The sequence below is a fragment of the Micropterus salmoides genome, unplaced genomic scaffold (genome assembly GCF_014851395.1).
Source record: "Micropterus salmoides isolate LMB-PRFRI ecotype aquatic unplaced genomic scaffold, ASM1485139v1 Ms_hic_scaffold_6, whole genome shotgun sequence".
NCBI classification, from domain to species: Eukaryota; Metazoa; Chordata; class Actinopteri; order Centrarchiformes; family Centrarchidae; genus Micropterus; species Micropterus salmoides.
Window position 1 is genome coordinate 5,225,871 of NW_024044348.1, and position 26,726 is coordinate 5,252,596.

The following is a 26,726-nucleotide window of genomic DNA, read 5'->3' on the forward strand; positions in this document are numbered from 1 at the left end:
ATCTATCCAAAGATGCACTTTTTATTTTATGGATCAGCATTGACTAAATATCTAGTGTCGATTAAAACCTTGTTTCTTTTTAGCTTAGAGAGATTTAGAGTATCATTTAAATTTGGATTCATATTTATTCTCATTATTATCTAACCAATTTCTTCCTCTTTGTCAGTGTTTTGGTTCATTTGTAAAGAGACATAAAGAAATGAAAATAAACTCCAGTGTTTTAAATGTGTTGACTCAACTTTATGGTCATGGTCAAGGCTGCGGTTTGTGGTGCTCTGTTACAGCATAGTTTAAAAAATAAAAAATCACTGTGAAATGTAACTGCTTGGATCACAGTCATCTGAGGACAGTCCTTTTTAGTTATCTGGGTCTAAATGGATCTGTAATCCTCCTTTCTTTCTCTCTTTACTTGTATCTTGTGCGTGTGGCTGGTTGTTAGTGCCACATCTCCTGCTGTGGTGATGGATCACGGTGGGGTTTAATTTGGCATCTTCTCTATGTAAATCTCCCCTCAGGAAGATGTGTGTTAGCAGGGGTGAGTCAGCACTCCAGTCTCTGACACTCCAGAGTCTCTATTGGCCTCTGCTGGGAGGAAAGGGAGCTGCAAGAGTGGATTTTATTCCCAATAAATGTGGGGAATTTGTAAGATACATAATTTCAATTGTACCTGACATTTAGAAGTGCTGAATAAATATTGTTATTGATTAAAGTATTAGAGTTTTTGTTATGAATTTGCTTTAACAATATGTTAGGGGGGAGATGATGATAACAATTAAAAAGAATGAAAAGTAAAAATATGAAATTCAAAAGCCTAAACTGACAAATTATCTTTTTATGCAGCATTATTGTACATTTACTTGAGAATCTTTGTGTGTTGTATTGACATATAACAATGTTTCACAGCCATGGCTTAGTAACACTCTGTGCGGCTGCTGTAATTGAATATTAGGCTGCTGTTTAGAAAAATACTTATTAGGAAGGCCTATTTTAGGAATTTTCAATATATCTGTTTACTCTCAAAACCCAAGCCCAGCATGCAAGATAACAAAATACTTTTTAAAACCATCTGTCTGTCTTGGTTCATTTCTTTTTCTCCCACAGTTACTTTTCCATGTTCCAATACAATAGATAGAGTGACTTAACACGGAACTATTGTATCTGCAAATGCTTCCAGTTACATTTAACCTAACATGTACAAACTGAGTGGTCCATTACAAACGCAACAACTGAAAATAGCCTATTAAAATACAATTTTCTATAACGTTTAAACATTGAAGGCACATTAAATTGCCTTTTATCAGCTGTATTTAAAAAGTTATCTTGAAGTAGACTATCCAAAATGAAATAAATAAGCTACATTTTTTTTGCGTGTCTAAATAAATCTAGTCCTGATCATCATCTATGAGAAGCAGTTGTGTTGGACGCCAGAGGAAATGAGCATGCTTTAAGCGACATTAAAAAATGCCTTTGCATCTTTACGTGTCATGCGTGTGTATTCCACACCCTGACTCTCAGCAAAACAGAGGCAAGGAAGCACAGAGCGATGTTGGACGCGTTATTATTGCAACCAACGGGACAGTGAAACAAACTGGAAAGCCCAAGAGCTGACATTGAATTTAGAAGGTAAAGCTCTTTATGTTTCTTTTTGCATTGCGTTGAAATAACAGTAAATGGTGAAGGGATGAGGACGCGTAGCGGCATATGCTCCCAGTGTGTGTTTCGGTGTCTGTCAGCTCCAGCAGAGGTGGCTAAGATTAGACATTTTGGGTAGTGGCTGCGCATTTCTTAATGTGGGTGTCAGCCCGACCTGCAGAAATGACGACGTAACGCTGAACTTTGCGGTGCCAGCCGGTAAGGTTGGCTGCAGGAGCCTGATGCCCACTTAAATCCAACCGGAGCTGAAAATTATATTTCCTCATCTTTTTGTGTGTGTCCGGAACAGAACCACCGTTAGCTGCATATCTTGTCATTTAGCAGAATCATTCATTGTTGCATTGTTCGCAGGACGTCTCCTCCTCGGGGTTCTCATATTGAAATGCTGGTAGCCTAAATGCTGAAAATATCCTGCTGCTGCTTCTGCTGGGTTCCTGTAAACTAGAGCTGTCACTGGGCCCAAGGTTGCTGTATGGCATGATGCACCTTCAGCTGACTTGGAGCAGGAGAGAATAAGACACTTAAAACCCGAAACACAGGCTGCAGAGAGGCCAGTCTCTGTGTACTGAAATCTTTCAAATTTGGATTCTGCAGAAACCTGCTGAGAATTGCAATCTCCACTCTAATAGCTAAATTAAGTTATAGCCTAGTTTTTCTGCAGTGGGTTAAAATGACTTTAACCTGCTTCATGGTATTAATATTTTGTTGGTAATATTTCTCACAGGATATTGTTTGATACCCAAATCATCCTTCTAAAATGCATTGTAGGTCTTTACTGGTAAGAAAAAAGCATTTTTGCTTGTGATGACTCTTATTCAAGGTGCTCCTGAGGTGAGGAAACAAAGTGTCAGTGTAACTTAGTTCAACTATACGTTTTCGGTTTATTTTGAGGACTTGCTGCGCAGCAACTCACTTTTCCAGCAGCCTCAAACAGCCAAATGATTTCTGCTTCATACTTTCTCTGTGATCAACATTTGCACAGACATGGGTGTTACAGGAAATGTGGTGTCTCCATGGAAACTGAGGCTGTCAAATGATGATGACAAAGTGATTTTAATATTTGAAAGACCGCCTGTTAATCTTCAAAACTGTGAGCATCACATCATTAAAAGCTCATTACAAAATGCATGAATCTATAACCTGTGCTTGTTGGCTCTTAAAATTACCAGTCACAGGTATACAGATATTTATAGCCTGTTCGATTTTACCACAGATATCCCACTTTCTAGGAGAGAAGAAGATCTACTCTAAACTGATAGTTCAGTGTTTCTGTTCTTCAAGTTTCCCCTTCTGTAAAGGTTTTTCTTTACAACGTAACCCCATACTTTTGCAGAACTCTGTGAAGAAACACATTGAAAGCTCAGTGACTCTTAGCTCAGGGAAATGATGGTGAAAGTTAAACTATATGTCATTTTGCTGGAGTCCCTGAAAGCCAAGGACCTCTGAAGGTCTCTGAGATCCCACTGTGGGACACAATGGCCTAGATTTCTCTCTTTCACATGATTTATCATTACACAGTGTAATATTATTAGCAGTATAGGCCTATAGTATAATATGTAAAACTTTGAAGCATCGTTGTTATTGACACTATCAGAAGTCAAGAGGGTATTAATACTGATGCAAAAGGACAAAACACTTTGTTTAAGAGTTATTTCATAAAATTTATTTGTTTAATAAGTGCTGTTGTTGAAAGAATCAGGAGTCATTACACGTCATATAAAATGACAATATACTCATATTTAATTAAATTCAAAAGCAAAAATATTATAAAATACAAGTCAGTTGCTAGATAGAAGGTGCTTTTGTCATTCTAAATGATATATTTTTTCATTTTAAATGTTTATATATTAAAGGATACTCCCCTTAGGTGCATCATCTCACTTTCATGGGGGTCCTGCAGCATACATGTATGTACAGACCACACTAAAGATAATACACAGACATACACACAATAAACAAACATATATACAAGACAATACCTCACCTGCCATTAACCAGGCACAGTTAATAAAGAAGAGGAAATTAACACAAGTACATTGACTAAGTGATTAATAGAGTGCAGTAAACAACTAATGCGTCATTTATCAATATGCATTGTAACAAATCGAACATACAGGATCAAGTCACATCACCGCAGGAATAGATCAAATGAAAAATCATGAATTCTTATTAATAGTACTGTTGGTACCCTTTAAAACAAGAGCATGGTAGTTTTAAGAAAAGAAAATAGAGATGATTTGAAGAAACAAAAGTAGAAATTGATCTTAAAGAAAGAGGAAGGTTAAAAAAAAGATATAAAGAGTAATAATAAATGTAGAACTATCATTTGGCAAAAATAATAATAATTAAAAAAAAATTAAAAAACATGTACCAAACACGCCATTAAAAAAAAAAGTTAGAAAAATCCTGCAACCATAAAACCAATCAGCAAGCTAATGTGACGTCATCGCGCCACCCGGACCAATGACATCGCGTCTGGCAAGTTTTGCCGCGAGGAGCGGAGCTGAAGTGGGGGTGTGTGTGTTTGTTTGTTTCTTTCCTGTAGAAAATAACCGGTAACATTAGTTGAATAAATAAAGATATGAATTAATACTTTGCGACCTCACTAACCTCATGAGTTAAGCTCCACGGCTCCGGGCTGATGTTCCTTCGGAGCACGTTGCCTCTTCAGCGGGGCACGCTTTGTTGTCGGGGCGGAGCATTAGCTACTGTTAGCCTTTTAACTTTAGCTAACATGCTAGCTGCTAGCTTTCAGGTAACAATAACCGCACGTCGTTGTTTTCGCTGCTGCTTGGCTAGCTAACAACAGCCCACCCCGTGTCCTCGGCTTGACCTCATGGATCCCGGTGGAAGTGAACTGGACTCCAGCCTGCCTCAGCCCGAGAACCCGTGTCTGATCGTGGAGGACTCCCAGCCGGACAGTGTCGCTCTGGAGGACGATCCCGAGAGCAGCTACCGAGCTCTGCTGGCCCGCCGCCTGTCCAGCCTGCAGCCCACCTCCCGCAGCCCGGTTCTGGTAAGCAGATACAAACCTCAGTTTATAGTGTGTTGCATGATGAGGCAGGTTTACCACGGTTTAAACTGTTTGACGTACTGTATTTCTGTTCTTCTGCAACGTTATGACCCATCCAGACCTCCCAGGTGGTCTGGCATCAGGTCTGCTTTGTGTCCCCAGCAGTGTTTAGTTTTTATGCTCCGTACATCTGGAACAAACTCCCAGAAAACTGCAGGTCTGGTTTTAAATATGTATATCAATATCAACTTTATTTATGTAGCACAAGGTAAAAGTACAACAATAAAGAATTAATTAGAAAATACAGTATATCATACACTATATACGATATATAATGATGACAACACTGTAACTTTTACTGGCCTGTTTTATCCTTAAAAATTGTATTTCAGTCAGTCAGGTCTTTTTAATATTTCCATATGTTGCTTTTATGTTGTATGTAAAGCACTTTGAAGTGCCTTGTTGTTGAAATGTGCTATACATGTAAACTTGCCTTGTCTTGTATCCAGGCGCATAACAAGACAAACAACCACACTGGCTGGTTTCTAGATCTGGGAAAGATTGTAAAATTCACTCAAACTACTGTATCTCTGAACTCTCTTTGACCAAATCACACACATTAAGCCTGTGTCATCGCCTTCTAATAACTAATGTCATAAGTCATAACTAGCGTAATATTTTTTTCACTTCCATTCACTGAGCCTCCCCTGAAACAGTTTGGACGACCCCCCCACCCCCCAACTTTGAAAACCTGACTTAAGTTAGTGTGACATTTGTTGATCTGGAAAAATAACTATCAAATAAATAAAGTGGAGTAAAAGTACAGTATTTTCTCTGGAGGTCAAGTGAGAAGTAGTGTAAAACAAATACTCAATAAAGTAAAAGTACCTCTGAATTGTACTCGAGTAAAAGTACTTAGTTACAGTTGTTTTGAATTAATTTTTAAGTTTCATAACAGTTTCTGTCAACATGACAACATCTTTTGTAGTATTTTGCTTGTGAGCAGCAGTACAGTGACCATGACAAAGCATCCAGCCATCTCTTTAATCAGCAGGAACCACTGTCATTTATTATTAGCTGCACGGCTTTAATTAGACAGGCATACACCGCCTCTGAATCTGTGTAAAGGAAACATGACTAATGAAAAGAGATTTGCTGTTCCCCGCTTTATTTTCCCTTTCCAGGAACTGATATCCTCCCCGCTAGGAAGCAGATACTCTCAGACTGACAGCCAATCAGAGAGCTCCCAGAGTAACAGCCAGGTTGAACCCGGTCAGTACTTTCTAACAACATGATACGGCATGTACATATACATAGTACTTACTCTGTATAAAAACTGAAAGCAAAGGTGTTTTCTTTATTTTGGTATTCTCACGGCAGCCAACCCCAGTTCAGCATTCCAGGAGGAAAGTCAAGTTATAAACATTTGCCCTCCTCCAAACAAGAAAAAGTATGTGGGGACCAGATATTTTTGCTGATAGATAATGCTTAGCGTTAAAGAATGATACAGCGTTTTCACCTGGTTCCTATTCTTTCAGGTGTGCACCAGAGGACACTGATATGGAGTCTGGAGCTGATTCTACCACACACTGCATTCAGTCTGAAGGTAGAGGCTCCCCTCACATTTTAAGGCCGAATAACATCCACGCCCAGGATTGTTCTTTTTAAGAATGATATTGTACCCCATGTGTTATTAAGTGTACTGATATCTGTTTGTCTATGATTCAGAGGGAACCTCTCAGTTTGGTTTTCTGGAGCTTTCTCAGAGTCAGGATCTGCGTGGTGAAGTGGTGAACAGTCAGGAGGAAGAAGAAGAAGACATCGTTCCTCAGTCAGACAGCGAGAGACGCACCAAATTAGGTATTTACACATTTATTTATAGGTATTTTTCTCCTTTTTTTGTATTTCATTGTTATCTAGGCCTCTAATTTCTGTTGATTTGACACAGATCACATTTTCACATTTAAAAGCTGCAGTCAGGCCTTGTACCTGGTAGGGATGCGCCGAATATTTGGCAACCAAATTAATCGGCCGAAAATAGCACAAAAAGCACTTTCAGTGTTCGGCCTAAACGTGTGTGGAAGCATTGTGGAATGAATGTGGAAGCATTTTAAAGTGTCCAAGAAAGACTCTACAATCGCTGTTTGCAGACACTGTTCTGCTGAATTGTCTCTTAGCACATCCACTCCATCTGTGGCTGACTTCTTAGAAAGGCAACAAGCGGTCTGACCTGCTTTGTGTGTTTCTGTCACTCATTTCTGAGAAGGTGATTAAGCTAGCCGCACCTACATTTGGAGTGCACACGTATTCAAGCCTTTATGGTAACTGAACGGGCGAGCTGACAGGTAGGTTAGCGACTTTATCCTGTCAATTAGTTTCTTTACAAAGACATGTGTTGCAGTATGAGAGTCCTACCTGAAGAGAGGCTGTGAAGTCTTCATGTTACGCCATTTGAGAACTATATACAACATTATTTATCAAACTGGGTCGGACTTGATGAATTTAGCGCGAGGAGGAAACACATGTGACAACATAATTGGATTATATTCACAGAAAGTATAAAACATTTTACATGTGTAAATTAAAAGTAAATGGACACATGTAATTTACTCTACTGGACCCGCTTGGGCCCCGGACCCCCCCACCCCCACCATAGCCTCCAGAGAGGAAAAAGCACATTTTGACTATTTATATTATGCAATGGTAAAAAAAAAAAGTGGAAAACCTTGTTCGGTATTCTGGAAAGTTTTTCATTATATTCGTATTATATTATTATATAATTTTCATGTCGGTGCATCCCTAGTACCTGGGTAATTTAGAAATTTCAAACCTACTGATAGCTGACAAATAAGAAAACATCTGATTAAGTGAGTGGTGAAACATGACAAATGCAGATGCTTCCTTGCATGACCCTACAAAGTCACAAGATTTCCATCCCACTGAACACTTATGGCAGACTTTGAAGCAACGTCATTACAAAACCCAATTGAGGGAATGTATTTTAGAATAATGGTGTTCGTCCCTCCAGTAGAGTTCAGAGACTTGGAGAAACTGTGACAATGAGCATTGAAGACATTGTGGAGGCTTATGATATAAAAACACATGCGGGTATTTCCTTTAATTTGACACTCTTCTGTATAGGGCTGCAACCAACGATTATTTTCTTTATCGATTATTTCTGTAGATTATTTTCTCGATTAATCGATTCGTTGTTTGGTCCATAAAATGAAAATGGTGAAAAATGTCGATCAGTATTTCCCAAAGCTCCAGATGATGTCCCTAAATGTCTTGTTTTGTCCACAACCTAAAAATATTCGGGTTACTGTCATAGAGGAGTAAAGAAACCAGAATAAACTCACATTTAAGCTGGAATCAGGGAATTTTTCTTTAAAAATTACTCAAATCAAATATCAATAGAGATTAATTTAATATTTGACAGCTAATCGATTAATCTTTGCAGCTGTTCTGTAGCTCCAGATCATCTTGGTTGCATTTACACAGGGCTTTTTGAGCTCTTGGTAACTTTTTAATCAGGTCAAGCTCCATAGATGAAGTATACAGAGGGTTAGATATCTATTTCTGAGGCAGCCTGCTCCATCCTCTTGTACTATGATGTACAGTGTTTGTGTGGGTTAGAGCAGAAATAACTTCCTAATCCCACTGGATGCTGCAAGACATGTAATGTTCTTTATTTAGTACCTGATCAGAGCATTCATACTGACATCAAGTGGTTAACAGAGTCAGTCTAACTTATACCTTCTTTTCATCACCAGCAGAGCAGAAAATCAGCCCCAGGACTTCAGAGAGTCAAGAGAACAAAGCAGTGAGGTACGGCTCCATGTGGAGGTTAAATTCTGCATTCATTACAGTGCACATACTGGTCTGGTATGAGCAGTGTTTTTCCCCTTTCCTCCTCCAGATCTGAGGTGAGCTCCAGCAGCTCTTTAGAGTCTCCGGGTCAGTCTGGCAGGCAGCTGAGTGTCCAGGCTCTGCTGCACTCGCAGGGCCTCCGGGCCTCCGGTGAGCAGGACCAGCGGGACTGTGAGATCCTGTCGTCACAGGAGGACCTGTTCGACGCTGACAAGACGGGTAAATACATATGTAGCAGCATATGTGGTCTATTACATAGGATGACCCCCTGACTGTGGTAGCAGAATAATCAAAACAAAGTACAAACAACTTCACAGACTGTAGCTCCAGTTTGAGTTTCTCTTCAGATTATTAATTATTTCTGTTTTACAGCTTTTTATCTTTCTCATGTGTTACCTTTTTTGCTCCCCTCAGGTGCTGCAGTTGACAGCACAGTGTCTGAGCCGGAGCAGCAGGGTCACCCCACCCCGACACCGGCCCACACCCTGCGACTGCTGCATCTGTCTGGACAGGGAACAATGGTGCAGGAAAGTCTGTCCCAGTAAGTCCCAAGTGTCCCCTCATATTGAGTTACCCTTTCTACACACCAGCACAACCTAGAAAATGAGCTGATATCCTGCGTCTTTCTCCTAGGAGCTCTGTTGACTATGTTGCCCCGACCCCAGACAACTTCTCCCACACCCCTTTAATTGTTCCCAGCTCACCAACCGGACCAGAGAATGAACAAGGTAAATGACTTAACCTGCTTTTATGACTGGATTAAAATCGAGAGAGCAAATCGCTGTTAATTTCTCCTGTGTGCACGTCTATGTAGTTACATTTATTCATTTAGCTGACGCTTTTATCTAAAGCGATTTACAATTGCTATACATGTCAGAGGCCACACGCCTCTGGAGTTAAGTTCCGTACTCAGGGGAATTGAACCCGGGTCTCTCACACCAAAGGCATGTGTCTTATCCACTGCCCCACCTGGTAAATAGAGCTAAACATTTGTTTGCTTTGGCAGGTGATGATGAACCGATGGATACTTCACTGCCCTCAGAAGACCGAGCAGTGGAAAGGGAAGAGCCAATGGAAATGGAGGCCGCCTCTAAGCCACACCCGTCCGCCTCTACTCCTATATCCCAGAATTCCCCTGGTTTTGTGTTGGAGCGAACTCTCTCTTTACCCTCCCAGCCAGAGTTCTCTCATGTATGTAACTGTAAAGTAATAAATTATTTGTTAAGAACAGTGTCAGAAAATAGAGAAAATTTACATCACAATTTCCCAGTTGACGTCTTTAAATGTTTTTTGTCTGACCTTCAGTCTAAACATTTTCAGTTATCAACAATATAAAAGTTTTCCAAGCTGGAATCTAAGAACCTTTGTCAGTCTTCTTTGATAAATGATAAATTGTTTTTCTTCACTAGCTGTTACATGACAAATTGTCACAGATTTGTTTATTTTTGACTTGCCTCATGGTTTATGATAAGGAATCAACAGATAATTTATTGTCAACAATTTGATAAATATTTTTAATAACTGCTTAACACTCACTCTCAAAATATGCTTCTCTGATTACTATCAGTGTAAATTGGATCTTTGGATTATAGACCGTTAGTCAGCCCAAACATGTTGTTTAAAGACGTTACTTTGGGCTCTGGGTAATTGTGAGAGGCATTTCTCTAATATTTTTTAGGTTAATCGATAATAAAAAACAATCCTTAGTTGCATCCCCAGTTCACCATATTCCATGTGTGTGTTTTTCTGTTTTCTCAGGATGTGTTTGTCCCAACGCAGAGCCAGAGGCAAAACAACCGTCCGATAAGAAGCCGGCATCATTGCCTCATGAGACGCAGTCTCAGTGTCTGGAGTCAGCTGCTTTCACTATGCCTTTGCAGCTCTCTGTGAACACGGAGAGCAGTATCCCAGCTCAGCAGACATCAAAACACGCTGAGGAGGACAGCCAGGCCACGCAGATAGAGGAACTGGATGAGCCGCCCGGTGTAGACACCAGCGACTCTGTGATTTCACGCTGCGATCAGAGGAGCGAGAGCAACGGCGTCTCTTCAGAGTCCCAAACAGCCACCAGTTCCAAAGCTTCCACTTCTGGTGAATCACCGAAGCATCACAGTGAATTTGCCAAGAACGAGCAGTCTGTGTCCAATCTGTCGCAAAAGTCTGATGTGCACAAAAAGACAGAAGCTCCTTTGAATGTACAAAATGTGAATGTAAGAGACAGTAAGAGCGACAGCAAAGAGGCGAGCTCTGCTGACGTGGTGTCCTGCTCTCAACCAAAGTTTGATTCCTCTGATCTGACTGTGAACAGCTGTGTGCAGGAGACTCCCTCAGACATTACACCTGCAGTTTGCCCTTGCAGTCTGTGATCTCTCAGACATCTGTTGTAGATGTGGTGAAGTGCCCTGTAGACTTGAGAGAAGGAGAAACTGCAAGAGTCATTCCGTAGAGTCGTTGTCACAGAAGTGTGGAACGGTTGGTAACAGTCAAAAAGTCAAAGACACGGTGGATAAGTGTGACCAGGGTGAAGCTGAAGAGGAGGAGGTGGTGGTGATGGAGGAGGAGGAGGAGAAGAGCACTGTCGGGGGCGGGGCCTCAGGAATTGCTCTGGTTCTCTCTCAGAGCCAGCTGTTGTCTCCTGAACCCATGGAGGAGGAGGAGGAGGAGAGTGAAGACAGAGGTGAGGACAGTGTCATCGTTGTTACAGACAGCGAGAGAGACTCCCAGATTCTTCAGAAAGATGTGACGCCGCAGTCGACGACCAACAGTTCCCAGCCAGTCAGAGGCAAAGTGCCTGTCTCCACTAACGGTCATCAGCCGAAGAAGGTGCACGCGGCTCCTGATAGGCTCTCCCAGACTGAGAGGGCGAGACCGGAACCAGAGGGCTCAAAGACAAGAGCCTGAGTGATAGCTCTGGAGGTAAGCTGGGCACAGATGTACTGTATCTCACAGTTAGCGAAGTGTGACAACCACTACTAAATTAACCGGGGAGTCAGGGACCTCTTCAAGGGTTTCTGAGATGAATCGAGTGTCTCAAGATAAAAATAACACATTCTGGTACACAAATTAAGTAATTTTATTATATTTGCTTGTGAAATACCCAAGTTGCACCATGTCAGGCCTCTAAAATGATTTTAATTAAGCTATTTGACAGGGGAAAGTGCTCTTTGATTGAATTGCACAAAATTGCTTCATATAAAGGGGTCACAAGCAAAAAAGGTTGAGAACCAATGGTTTAGATCAGGGGTGCTCAATGTCCCGCCCACAGCATCTGATTGGTTACACGTCGCAAATAATGGCCTGTCAACACCTTCTCCGGTGAGCAGTGGAGCTGTGTGTTGAAGAGAAGGTAGCCGATATCACTGAAGGTGCAATAAACATCAAAATATGATGATCTGTTTCTATGATGACGAGCAGCGCAGTGTCTCTGTTACACCAGTGAAGCTACAGGGTTTCACTCAGTGACACTCTTTAAAGTGGCGGCTTTTAAATCAGTTGCTCTTCCCTTACCCACTCCCTGCGCTTAAACACAGCATGCATCTGTCTTCTTTATCTTTTCACTGCAACTCTGCTGGTGGCTGTAAAACCTTTTCTCGTGCTGTGATGGTTAAACTTTGCAATCAATCCACAGTTCACCTGCGTGCCGAACCGTGCAGAGGGAGGTAGGGGCGTATTTTTCATGACCAAAAAAAAAAAAGTTTCAAAACATCTCCCCTCTGTTTTCTCACAAATCTCACCCTTTTAAAGCCTCATAAACAGATAACTTGGACAAAAAGAGGATCCATATGAGGATTTGTAAGTAGCCTGCAGTGCGTGTGGCTCAGCCTGAGCGAGAAGGAGTGGAGAGGGAAAGAGGTGTGTGTGTGCAGCCATTTCCTGTGAGCTAACTACTAATAATAAGATTTTTAATTTTAGGGTGTGAAATACATTTGGTTATAACATACAATATAAACAAAAATTGATAGCACCTCAATACTCCATTAAAAATTTAACATTTGTTCTCACTAACTTATGTTCGATTTTCCGTTGAATGCTACATATTACAGGGATTCAACAAGGATTTGTTTACACCATTGGTGCATGTTGATATTACATCTAACCACTAAGGTTTTGTACAGGTTAGTTTGCAAAGTTTCAGTACAGGTGAGAGGTGGTAGCGTGTGTTAGAGGAGTTAAAGACACGGTGACTTGAGAATATCTGTCTTTAAAAGGAACAATGCGTTGAAATAGATCTCATCTGAATCCAGTTGTGCTTTTCTATTACAGAAATTTCCTTCCACTTCACACTTCCTAAAGAAGGGGAGCTGATTGGTCCTGTTGTCGGTGCCACACCTCCTCTAATCAACCAGCTGAAGCAGACGCTGCGACACAGCACTCCCATTGGTGGGTTCTTGTGCCGGACGAACTGTAGCTGCTCAACAGCTACTAAATGTCAAGTAGCATAACATGACCTGATGCCGTGCTTCTTTTCTTTTTCTCCAGAGATCACTTCCTTCTCAGAAAAGCCAGGCGTGGTGGGTGATGTCTCTGCAGATGCAATGGCGACCAGTGACATTGTGTCGGCGGAAAGCGGCGATGACACTACGGAAAAGGGAGACGGGAAGCTGAGCTTGAGGATGAAGCTGGTGACCCCCGTCGAAGAGGGCAGCTCGGAGCGCTTCAGCCTGCAGAGTAAGAGTTTGTACCTCCCTCACACTTTCATGCTCAACCCTAGGGTGCCTCTACTTGTGAACCCTCTCAGTAATACATTTCTTTCCCTCAGAGCCAACACTGTCAGAAGAGGATGGATCTGTAGTCAAGGTCACCACAGTTGCCAAGACTTTAACCAGGTGGGACCCTCTGTTTGTGCACATTAACTGAATTCCTCATAAGTGTGTGGTCTCAAGTCTTTTGAGAATGAAAAGGAGAATCTTCAGTGGCTGTTCTTCAGCCTCTACAACATAGACTGTTTATAAAGATGGACAGCTCCCCAGAATTGAAGCCAAAAAATCTCAGTCGCTCGCTGGTGGCTTGCTGCAGTATAGGTAATAAACCCGGCCATCTCCATGTTAGCTGATGGGGCAGAGGCCAAATGCATTTCTTTTCCCCAAAGATGGTTTCTGTCATTTTAGGTAGTTCTTATCACTCCGATGTGTGTTCAAGTGTTAATTCTTCTAATAAGTTTGGTTTTAGTTAGTTATTGACAGCTGAGCCCTGCTCCTGATTGACTCAGCCGGGTGGGCGGGCGGCGCCCCCGATCACTGCTGCCAGACTCTGGCTTCAAATTACAACTTGTGCAAGATGGCACTGCACATATCCAAATTCTTTTGGCTGTATTTATTATTATTTTTTTTACAGTGGGAGGAAATAGAGACTCGTTATCCATCTTAAAACACAGTCTATGCTCTACCTACACAGTTACACCAATGTACTGGGATATTTATAGTATCTGTCTTGTAAGCTGATTCAGCACTCACAATTATGGATGATAATTGAAGGTTCAGCTGTTCTATTGGTGCGAGGCAATGTTTTTAATTCATAAGTCTGTTAGAGCTCAACTAACATCATTTACCAACTTTAGAACTGTCAGTATCTGTGTGTGTGGTGGCGGACGGTAAAAGAAAAGTCCAGCACAGTTTTAGGTAGAGATGTCTTGAGCTGAGCCTAAGGACTGTTACTGAGACAGATCCGGGCATCTTTTAATGAATCAGTATCACCTAAAGCCTTTAAGCTCTACTGTGTTACCACCTCAGCCCGCCAGTGTTGCTGCTCTGCTCTCCTTCAGTGACAATTAGAGTAGGTGAATGTGAAAAATTATTTGGGCTGTCACTTAGTTTTAACTTCTCGTTGGCGTAGCACATCTCTGGATCCTATTAGCGGCAGTTTAAAGCGCTCTCGGGTTTTTGAGCTATTCAGCCACTTTGCTATGATTTTTTTGTGGTTGCAAGAGTAGGAGTGTAACCTGATGTTTCATGTCCCTGCAGCCCGTCTGTGTTCAGTCGTGTCAGGCAGGTGCACAGACAGCCGGATGCAGAGGAGGACAGCCAGACTGGAGGCACCACACCTGTCCGGTAAGCAAACCGAACAGGAGTGCATCTACTTGTGCAGTGTTTCCCACACACTGATTTATTTGTGGCGGCCCGCTACATTATCAACGCTGACCGCCACATTGATTTTATTTATTTTTGACTATTTAAAATGGGTAAAATCATATTTAAGTACAGAGCTGCACGCAACGCATATATTCACTCAGCACCTCTTGCTCGGTCTATCTCTCTATCTCTGTCGCTCGCTCACTTGCTCGCGCATTGACAACGGACCAGTGTGTGAATTGAATGCTTACAATTATGAACAACGCTGCACAAATCTGTCAATGTCAGAGACCCACCTTCAAAAAAGTTATTAGCAAGTAGCCTAGCTAATAAGGACAGCTATGTTAATGTTAGAAAAGAGCCACGGTCACACTTTCATTCTGTGGGAAACACTGTTGTGTAATGCCAAATGTACGTAATCTGAGATTGACATTAAATCTATAGAAAACCTGTTGAAATTGTGGTTGTGAAACCACCAAACTTTAACTCCCGTTCGTTTGCATTTGAATCCTGCTCGTACTTTTTAGCATTACCATAACAATGTTTTTCAGACTTTGTTTCCCACTCACATTTAAGCCAAATGTTGTACCCAGATTGTATGCGTGTTTTGTGTATATGTATCAGAATCAGCTTTATTGCCAGGTATGTGTACACATACGAGGAATTTGACTCTGGATTGTACAATGCTCACGATGTGCTTACTTATACAATAATACAATAACACACACCCCTGGTCCCGCGAGAATGAATGCAATATATAACAGACATGAAGGGGCCAGGGGGGAAAGCCTGCCATAAGCAACAGTGTTGTCCCAGTTTATTGTTAGTTTTGCAGTTTGGATTTGTAACACCACCATGTGTAGAACTTGAAAAAAATCTGACGTTGGTGACAAACCCACCCACCGCAATGTAAAAAATGCTTGTAATTTACCCTTTTTTTTTTTATGTTTTATCCATCTGCTATTTATGTACATGTTTTGAGATCGCCACGGTCTGACCTGCAGAAGCTTCACATTTTGACCTGTGGAAGTATGAATAGCTTTCCCCTGTTGTAATGTATTTTAGTAGACAGAAATAGGTCTGCTACCGCTACCACTGTGTGTGTGTGTTTATAAGAAAGTGAGCAAGAGAGAGAGAGACCTACTTTAGGAGTGTGGAGATGGGATGGATGGTTATTTTTGGAATATTCTCTGGGGACATGGGGATCAGTAAGGTGTAGTTTTGTCCTCCCGCTTTAATAAAGTGAGGTCATTTTACAAAATGTCTTCTGCAGTTAAATTCTCCACTTGTTTCTTGCACTGAAAAGTGTGCCGTTTACATGTCAATCTAAATTAGAGTGAAAATTTAAGGTTTGACCTAATGGTGTTGCTAGTGGAAAAGCCATATTGTTATTTAATTAATTTGTGTTGTGGGTGGATTCTGATTCTCTGCCATATGTCCCAATTTGTCCCTTTTTTTTTAACATCTTTGCAGAGGGGAGCTGTTCGCCTCACCACAGAGGAGCTCCCAGGCATCCTCGCTGGGATGCAACAGCCTCGCTAACAGCCAATCAGAGCCTTTCCGACAGGATGTGTCGGCAGCACCGCTGGAGACCCATAAAGATCCTCCCGGCACTGGCGAGCAATCTGCAGATAGACGAGGACCGCCTGAAGCTCCAGAGCCGCCCACCCCAAACAGGACAGATGCCAGACAAAAGGTTTCCCAGCAGACCTTTGACAACATCATCACCTCCAGTCCGTCCAATAAGGTTAGTCAGTTACTGAACACATCTGGTGCATTACAGTGCCAATGTATAGGATGTGTTTGAATTTAGCAAATTTGCTGTGTTCATACTGAATGGTTACTGAACATGATTGTTATGGTTGTTCTGTTACATGGCACACTGCCCTCTTTATCTCCACAGCTGTACATAATTATGTACATCTTATATATTTTACTGTCTCGACAAAATGACCGCTAAAGCTTAAATTCAGTAAAATTAATTTGAGTGTCATTAATGAGTGTTCAAATTCAAATTTATGCCATTGGAATGAAATCTGCTTTTCACAGATCTCTCTTATGTCACAGTTTCCCCAGTTTTATTATTTTATTATTTGATTTAAATTAAAAGTCTTAAATATGTTTTGTTTTCAAATTGTTTTGAGTAAATGTTGTTTAAAAATTGGGTTTCAGGATAGGTAGCATAGGTTACTATGTTCTTTGTTTTTGATAAATGAGACCTAAGTAAATGCTAGCACAGGGTGTCTGTGTATTCTGAAGACATGTCACGGTGGTGTTGATCAGTCTGTCCTGTGTGTCTCAGCTCCGTCAGCGGACAGTCTCCCAGCAGACCAGCTTTGACGCACCGGGGCTGCGCTCCCCAGCAGGCAGGGTACGGAGATTCAAGGTGTATACGGAGAAGTACGCCTATGTCTGTGAGCGCTGTCCAGGTGACACTCTTGCATTTTTGTCTTAAAGGGTGAACGAGAATCTCCGTCCTTTAGAAGAACCGCAGGCCCCTCCCACCGAAGACACGTGCGCACCATCCAGGAAGTGCGGACCACCATCACGAGGATCATCACAGACGTGTATTACGAGGATGGCAAAGAGGTGGAACGCAAAGTCTCAGAGGTAACACATTTCTCGTTTCTCATGTCTTTGACTGAACTGAGTTATTAAACATATGAAATTGTATCCTCATTAATGACCATTAAAGGTTAAATCAACATTTTAACTTCAAATGTAACTCAACTGTTAAATGAATGGAATGAAATGCAGTATGTACATCTACATATGTAATATCTTTTTGACTTTAAAACGTCATTGTTGTTACCAGGAGAGCGAAGAGCCGGTGGTGGACTGCCAGGTGCTGGACAGCGACATCTCCCCGTGCCGCACAGGCAGCAGCTCTTTGACCTCTGGTGACCTCGGTGACATCAGCTCTCTGTCGTCCAAGGCGTCCAGCCTGCAGCACAGCTCAGGAGGAACCAGCAGTAGCATCGGCTTCAGCAGGCCGGACTTCATCATGCCGCCCAGCCGAGGGGCCAAATCCATCAGGTACCGCCTCCACCTCCATGCTGCCAATCTAATTCCCCCCCGCATCTCTTCAGCCCTGTCAGGAAAGTCTCTCTGCTTTGTCTGTCTATACTAGCTGCATGCTGATTCCTGTGTCACTCCTTCACCTTCTTTGGTTCTCTAACACCCTAATCTCTCAGTGATTCACTGATCCCTGCTTCAGGTACAAGTTGCTCACAGGCATGAATCTGGGGTCACTAGATACTCCTCATACCGGGGTGCCTTTTGATTTCGGGAGTATCCCCAGATCCGTGCCTGTGCAACCTGACCGGCTCTATTGGTCCCCTCTGTGTGTCTGCATTCCCAGGAGAGGAGGCGGGCAGCAACAGAGGGGTCATAGGGGTCACAGGGCAGGGTCAGTGATGGACAGAGGCTACAGTACCCTGGGGTCTCGGGTCTTCATCCCGCTGACCCCCAGAGGAAGGGCTAGAAGGGGCCGACCCCCGTCCCGCTCCTCCCTGTCCAGGTGAGTCCTCACTGAGGCTCGCCTTGCACTTACAGAAACCGCGGACGAGGCAGCAGCAACAGGCACAATGCATGAACCCACACTGCCTACACTATCTCTAATAACACTTCACTTTTCCTCTTTTCACTAATCATCTTATACCTAATCTTCTCACGCAGAGCTGCAACTAATGATTAGTGATTCGTGATCAATTATTCAGTAAATCATATGCTATTTTTCTTGAAAATGTCATTAAATAATTAAAAACATCCATCACAGTTTCCCTGGGATCTTCAGATTTGTTGTCTGACAAGCAGTCCAAAAGATATCCGATACACAATGACGTTTATAAAAATCGAACGAGTTAAAATGTATTAGTTTTTTTGGTTACAATTAAAACTTGAAATGATGACTACACTTGCATATAACAGCATAATATAAATTGTAAACCTTACTTTTTTTTTTTTTTTTTTTTTACTAGCGGCTACTATCAGATTTTATGAAATTGTGTGCTTTATTCTTGTACCATCTTATAATATACAACGAATTTGAAACATACTTTATACCAGCCGTTCTTTGTAATGTTTTCTAAATGCACGTTGTTTAGCTGAAGAAATACATTTACATTTACTCATTTGGAAGACGCTTTTATCCAAAGCGACTTACATTTGAGGAACAACATACAAGCATCAACAGAGCATCAAATACAGATCAAGATACAACTGACAAAACATACTAGTAAGAGCTCATAGTACATATCACATCAATGGGGTAAATACCTAGGGAAGGAAGTAAGAGTTAACAAAAAAGTGCAATCAATACAAGGTAATTGTAGGGGATAGAAGAAGAAGAAGAGCACAGGAAGTGCATTTTAATTACAAGACACTAATGCGGTAAACCTGCTGAGTGGAGACTTTCCACTGCAAACTGACATCTGATGTCTTAAGCAATTACGTAATAAAGACAGGCAATCAAGACCCGTTCCAGTTATGATACAACCCTTTAAATGAACTTACTGATAATTGTCTGAACAGACTCTCTGTTTCTCTCTCTAAGGGGAGGTGGGGTTGGCTCACAGCAGAGGCTCGGTGCTCATGGCCAGCCACAGTCCTCCTCAGAGGACGAGCCCTACACCCGCATGCTCCCCCCCACGCCTCCCTGTCAGCCCTACAGACGCTGAGCTCCCCAGCCACTCCGACTCCCTCAGGTCATCGCCCGAGGAGGCGAGCTCGGTCGGAAGCAGCTTAGTCGGCCTGCGCGTGGTGGCCAAGTGGTCGTCCAACGGCTACTTCTACTCGGGCCGCATTATCAAAGATGCCGGGGAGGGAAGATTCCGCCTGCGGTTTGATGACGGCTATGAGTGTGAGGTGGCGGGGAAGGATATCCTGCTGTGTGATCCCATCCCCCTGGAGACGGAGGTGACCGCTCTGCTGGAAGACGAGTACTTCAGCATAGGTGAGGGAGGAGAGTAATCACATGTAGGAATGGTTAAAACAACCTCTGAGCTCAGTGATTTTTGTGTTGATAATGCTGATAATGGATTTTCTGTTGTTCCTAAGAGGAAAAGAGTGAGCTTCTACTGCACTGAGCTTCAATTGGGTCCTCTGCCTGAAAAAAAACTGCGAGTTCTGTTTCACAAAAACAGAGGCAGAAAAAAGCAATGAATGGAGTACCATGTTTTTTCCAGGCTTGTTTTGGGAAACACATTCAGGGTGTCCATCGGGACCGTTGAGCGAGTTAGGGTGGGCAATTTTGCTAGACCGCTTGAGATTGGATTCACAGCTGTTTTAGTGGATCACAATATTGACAGGTTTTCACATTGCAAAGAAATGTGTCTGCTAGGGTTGGGCCCCCCGTGAAATCAGGTTTTAATGACCACGAACATTCTTATTATTGTTTTTAAGTATGCTTCTCCCCACACTCTGACACACTCCTACACCTCAGGTAAACACCCTGGCTTGCCCCGCCTCTCTCCGTCACTCCCCCGTCCGTCAGTATGTTTTATAAAGGCGCCTAAAAGACTGAGAACTCCATATATTTCCACCCGCAATCCGTTATCACGGCAGCAGGTGAGCTGCACGTCGGCTCATTAATGACGCAGCCTATCAAACAACTGAAACCAACATCTGCACTCTGTGTGTTCACTGCTGCTTTACCTGGTCCGTAAAAAATCCACCATGACTTGTAACGTAACTTAATAGTCTGCCAATTTTTTTTACCGAGTCTAGTCTGTGCAGGAACACATGTACATAAAATGAGTGCTGCACCCACGTGCATGCGCCCGCGCACCAGATAACATCGTCCATCCCGATGTTTCATTGTAGACATCGCCCCAACCGTAGTGTCTGCAGAAACCTCCTAAACCACTCCGGCATCATATTCAGTGTCTCTGCTGTCCATCCATATGCATTATTTTTATAAAAGGCTAATATCAAAAAACGAATATTCTCAAATAAAACTTACTGATAATCTTACATCTCTTGTTTGCACCTGTGCAGGTGTTGTGAGGGGCCATAAAACAGAGGGGCAGGAGCTCTTCTACAGTGTGGAGAAGGACGGCCAGAGGCAGTGGTACAACAGGACCTCGGTCATCCTGTCTCTGGAGCAGGGAAACAAGCTGAGGGAGCAGCACAGCCTCGGGCCCTACGAGCCCGTCATTCCCCTGGCCAAGGCCTCCGACATCAGCCTTGGTAAGACCACCGCAGCCTACAGCTGGACAATAAAACAATAACAATAATTATTGCAACTTATTTCAATAACATAATATATAATAATATAACAAATGTTCAATAAATATTTGATTTTATAAACTTGAATCATACACAAATTAGAATTTTTATTAAGATGTTTATTTTGCTGAGGAAAAAGGACTGGGGAAAAAAAGCTTTTAACAAATTTTTCTCATGCACATTTGTTGACAAAGATTTTATTATAATTGTTTTGAATGTTCTGCCTCAGATTTGTGAAGTGATCCACTGTTTAGCCTCAAGTGTTTGTTCTGACCATAAAGAAGAGTTTAAACCACAATTGACCATCGGGGTTCTTCAGCTTTTACTCTGCCTTGAAACTCGAAAGAAATAATGATTTGATATTTAGATCGATATCAAAGATATGAAACTTTTTATTGTGTTAACATTTTTGGCCATATCGTGGACACAGGCAGATAAACACTGTTTTTAGATGTTTTATTTCTCTTTAATTGAAAATCTGAAATTTAAAAATATTCACCAGATCTGTGTGTTATCTTTTCATAACTTAATAAAGGTTTACTTGCTCAGTCACAGATTCTGTCATAAACTCAGTGCTGTTATGCATCTGGAAACTCCTTAGATAACCTGGTGGAGGGGAAAAGGAGGCGCAGAGGAGCCCCCGAGGGTCAGAACACTCCCAACCGCAGCTCTTCCAGCAGCCCCCGAACCCCTGGCCCGTCTGGCAAGAGGAAGCTGATGACCTCCGAGGATGACAGGACACCGGCAAAGAGAGGCCGCAAGGGCCCGGGGGCCAGAGCCGGTATGGAGACCCGCTCACCAAAGCCATGACCGCACCTGAACTGGGAGGGGGGTTGTTTTTACTAATTTTTTTTATATATTTTTTTTATCTGACTACATAAATCTACATGATTATATTCCTCAACAAAGCTATAAGTTTTAGATTTTAAACATAATGTAATATTCCTGTGTAAATGTGCTTTGATATAAAATATTTAAGGTTTTAATTTGCCTTCTGTGTCAGTATGAACTTTGCTGGTGTAAAATGTTTTTTAGAAAAATGATTTTAACCTCTTGTTTACATTGAATTGAGCATGTGAAATTTAAAATTTTGTTTTCTGTCTTAATTCACTAGACCAAGTGATCACTGTCAGATTTCAGATGTTGTTCTTGTGTGATATGGAGTCAGTAATGTGTTATTTTTGTACTGAGAATAACTGAGACATTTCGACCTTCGTATGGTCTGTGTCCATCCTCTGCTGCTGTTTGCGGTCTGCTGCTGAGGCTGACATGGTAATTAATCAAGTGCAGTAGTATTACCATGGTGATGGTCCACAGGTGGAGGGAAGGGGACGTGCATTTTTGTAAAGTCACGGGTGTATTTGCATTGAAAATTATTTTAATTCAGCAAGTGTATATTAATTGATGCTCAAAAGGTCAGTTCAGCCAAATTACAGAAAGATAATCTTCTTACCACGAGTTGTATGTAGCCTTGCAGATAGTGTTATACATCAATATATCAATATCAATTTTATATATATATATAGCACAATTAAAACAACCAAGGTGCTTCAGTTTAAAAAAATACAACAACAATAATTACAAAGTAAAAGTAATAAAACATAATCTACAGTATTTGATATATAGTAATATTAAAATTGCCAGGGATAATCACTGACTTAACTCGAAGGAAATGCCAAAAAGAGATGTTTTTACATGCACACAGTCAGCAGCTTTAATAAGAACTACTTCATAAATCTCACAGCAGATAAAACAATGTGTAGGGCCAGATTTCCCTAGAGGTTAGAGAGAAAATGTCTTTGTAATTTAGATGAACAGACCTTTTAAATTCACAACTTTCATTTTATCTGATTCCTACGCTTGCCGTATTTCCTACTATCTGTATTTCTGTCTCCAGCTCAGCGTGTCGGTGTGTGCAACACCTCTGGCAGCGGCACAGATCTCCCCGGTCAGCCTTGTGATGTGGCAGACACTCACGGTCCGCTGCCCCAGAACGCGTCTCTCTTTATGGGCTTCGCCTTTATGCTGACTGCCTCGTCTGAGATCGACCGGCTGACCAACAGGTCCATCAGTGATGATGAGGAGGGTGAGGCAGACGACGACAAAATGAGGATTATAATGCACGCTGACTGCAGCATGCTGAAGCTTCCTTCCTGCTTCCTTTAATGCTTGTTGGTTCAATAATTATTGTAAACATTTTGCCCCCCCAACAGAATACGTGCAGACAGGTCCCTTTAACAAAGTATATACAGAGTCTCAGCTGCAGGCAGGTGGAGGCTTCATCCTGCCAGACTTCAATGAAGAACAGGTAAGAGCAACATTTCTTTTGAGTAGAAAGTTAAGATTAATGCCTAAAACAATCCTCCAGGATTTTATAACCTTAAAATATTCATTTTAATGAACTTCAGAGAAGAATTTGTGCTAGTATTTTTCATGTTTTTTTAGTTTAAGGAGTTGTTTTGTACGCTCATATTTTAATGTACTTATACATGGTGATACATATCATGTAAAAGTGCAGCTCACAGTATATAAATAATGCAGGTTTGTCCTTAGCACTCACATCCATGTCTTCCTTTTCTGTGTTTGGTTCCCTCTTCAGTGTAAGGCAGCTTACCAGAGCTTGCTCATTGCAGACCAGCACTGTCGTACAAGGAAGTACTTGCTGTGTTTGGCCAGCGGTGTGCCGTGTGTGTCACACATCTGGGTGAGAGACTGCTGCAAAGATAACAAGCTGCTCAACTACAGGAACTACCTGCTGCCTGCTGGCATGGGGCCAGATGACACTATAGTAGAATGGTAAGATGAACCTTCTGTTGCTCTTCATTCCTGGGGTTTACTGGATTCAAGTTACAGAGCTAAGCGTTTTCTTTTCTGATAGATCACTGTCAATCTGTATAAACCCAGAAGGTTGTTAAACAACACTTGCTGGATGTATTCTGCCTGTTGCACAGTAAAATTATTATCCAAGAAAGAAAGTTAGTATGTAGAAAAATATAACCTAATAGAAAAAATCAACATATGTATATCAATATAGACACATGTACCTGATAAACTCTTTAATGTATCATACATATTGAGCAAGGAAATATGTCCCCTGGCTTTAATCAAAGGAGGACTAGGTTGCATCAAGGGTTGTCGCTGTGAGCGGGGCGCCAGTGTTGGATCAGTTGTAGTAAAACGGGCCAGTTTCACAAAATCCTTGGGGATTTGCAAATGTGCATTTGTGAAGTGGGCCATTAAGACTGTAAATTAACTGTGCATCACAAATGCCCTGATAACTTCACAAAATGTCTGAAAGCAAAATAGATCATTAGGAATGCCCATCCTGCATTTTACTCTTTTTCTTGCTGAATTGCCAGACTGTCCCATGTGGGCTGCAGTGGGTGGTTTGTGATCGATAGTATCAGAGAGAGAGAGCCCAACTGATAAATCAGTGGCAGATATGAGCTAATTGCAGATAAATCTGTAAGTGATCCATCAATCATGAGTGGTGTTGTTGCACAATTTGTCCACCAGAGAGCACACTGCAAATCCCCTGTTGGCAACACACTGGTTTGTAACAGATCCTCAGCAATCAGCTGTACTTTTGTTCAAAGTGCTAAATCAAAACTACAAATAACCGATTGTTAGGGGATAATCTTTGTTTATGTTTTGTGTTTCTGAAAATATTAGCTGATCAGTATCGGTCTTAAAAATCTTTTATCGGTTGGGCTTTAATAGATAGTGTCGGACTTCTCCTCGTGGATGTTGTGGTTGAGAAAAACAGTACACAACCTGAAGCTGTAGGAAACATGATCATGCAGCCAGCAGTGGATGCAAATGTGGATCCTACACAAACCACTGGTTATTAAAAACAGATTAGCTGGTCTCAAATGGTCCGTAAATGCTATCACCCTCTTCTGTCAGGCCCGCTATCAGAGTCCAGCTGAGAGACCACATTAGAACCAGACAAACAGGTAGTGCAGTTATTCTGTTCTCGTTGGTTACTGTAGCTAACAATTATACCGTAACAAAGACACTTGGCTGCTAGAGGATGGAAAGGTGGCGAGGGAGCTTGTGCTTGCGACTCAGGTGGTCAAGGGTAGAATGAGGGGGACAGTATTAACCTTCTGGTATGCCCTCCCACATCTATAAAATGCAACACAGACCTTTTCTCACCTTTTTTTTGCTTTTTGTTCCATTGCAGGATTTTGTGCAGAGCAAAAAATTCTTGTTGAAATAAAATGGGGGACAGTCAAAATAATCCACTACATAGTACACCAAACAAAATTATGAACACAACACTTTTGTTTTTTTCCCCCCATTCATCATGAGCTGAACTCAAAGATCTAAGACTTTCTCTATGTACACAAAAGGCCTATTTCTCTCAAATATTGTTCACAAATCTGTCTAAATCTGTGATAGTGGGCACTTCTTCTTTGCTGAGATAATCCATCCACTTCACAGGTGTGGCATATTAAGATGCTGATCAGACAGCATGGGTATTGCACAGGTGTGCCTTAGGCTGGCCACAATAAAAGGCCACTCGAAGATGCAGAAAGACACGTAGAGTCTTTGCGGACATCCACATTCCTCCTTTTTTGATTGCCCAGCCGCTACGCTACCAGGGCACCAACCGATCTGTTGCGCATGTGTGGAACGTGTCCACTAAGCTGACTGCAGAAAGTAGTACAAACAGAAGTTGTCCGCTCCAGAGTATATTTGAGGCTTTTCTAGTATTTATTAGTGCTCTTACTAGTATGTATTGTAAGTTGTAGTTCTCGTGCTGTATTTGATGCTTGTATGTTGTTCCTCAAATGTAAGTCACTTTGGATAAAAGCGTCTGCCAAATGAGTAAATGTTCAGTGTAAATTGGATGTGAATTTGGATACCGCCCATGTAGAGCAGCCCTTCTCATGCCAAAAGTAGCAAAAAAAACACCCCTGGAAATGTTATTTATTGTGATGTAGAGGTGATCGGTCAAAGGCAACTGGACTTCCTGTTATAATATTTTATTTCCTCTCAAATCAGGCATCCCCGCTGCAGCCCATTCAAGGCTCTGCGGGTCCTTCTGGTGTTTGAGAAGCCAGTGGAGCTTTGGGCACAGCTGATCAACATGGGTGGAGGTTCCTCTGTCCGACAGTTCCAGGCAGACAAGGACAGCTCGGGTACAGACTCGCACCACAGAACCCACAACAATAACATCCGAATAATTAGCTTGAAAAAATACGATACTGAGAGTTTGTTCTTCCCTCCATCTGCAGACATTCCTGCTGGCAAGTATGATGTTGTGGTGACAGACCATGCCTGTCCACCATTGGTAGAGAAAAATGTGACATCACAGGAAGTCCCGTTGGTGTCACCTGAGTGGCTCATCCAGAGTCTCATCTGTGGGGAGCGCCTGGGTTTCCACAGCAAGCCTCAGTATCGCCACGACTACTCCTCCTCATAATCTGACTCCATGTGCAAAATGCCTTCAACCATGTTAAATGTTCAGCATTAGTTCTGTTGCATGCCTCTGCTGTATATAACTTTATCCTGTCTGTTTTTATGGGATAATAAATTGTGACCTCGTTTCATTTTAAATCGATGGATGTTTATTTCGTCTACAGACAATGGTACATACAAGATTTTACTATTTACAGTTTATACAGGGACAATGACTATAGCCAAACCACAAAAAAAAAAGAAGATTGATGTATGTGCTAAGCTGTTGAGATCTGTCGCTGAGATTTCTGCTTCCAACCCAATACAATGCATTCGTAATGTTCACAGCATTGAAAGATTACTTTTAAAAATTCAACAGCAGCTTGTCTTTGAGAAACAATGTCCTGAGGTCTGTTTATAAAGCAGGTTTGCCAGGGTTATTTTTAGGGGATCTGTTATAAAGCAGGTTAAGAGATTTGACCTATTGT

At 41.9% G+C, this 26,726-nt stretch overlaps 1 pseudogene; it reads left to right on the forward strand.

The window, feature by feature from the left end:
* The first annotated feature begins 1,487 nt into the window (after positions 1-1,487).
* On the forward strand, positions 1,488-26,397 carry LOC119890284 (annotated as a pseudogene).
* Positions 26,398-26,726: the final 329 nt, after the last annotated feature.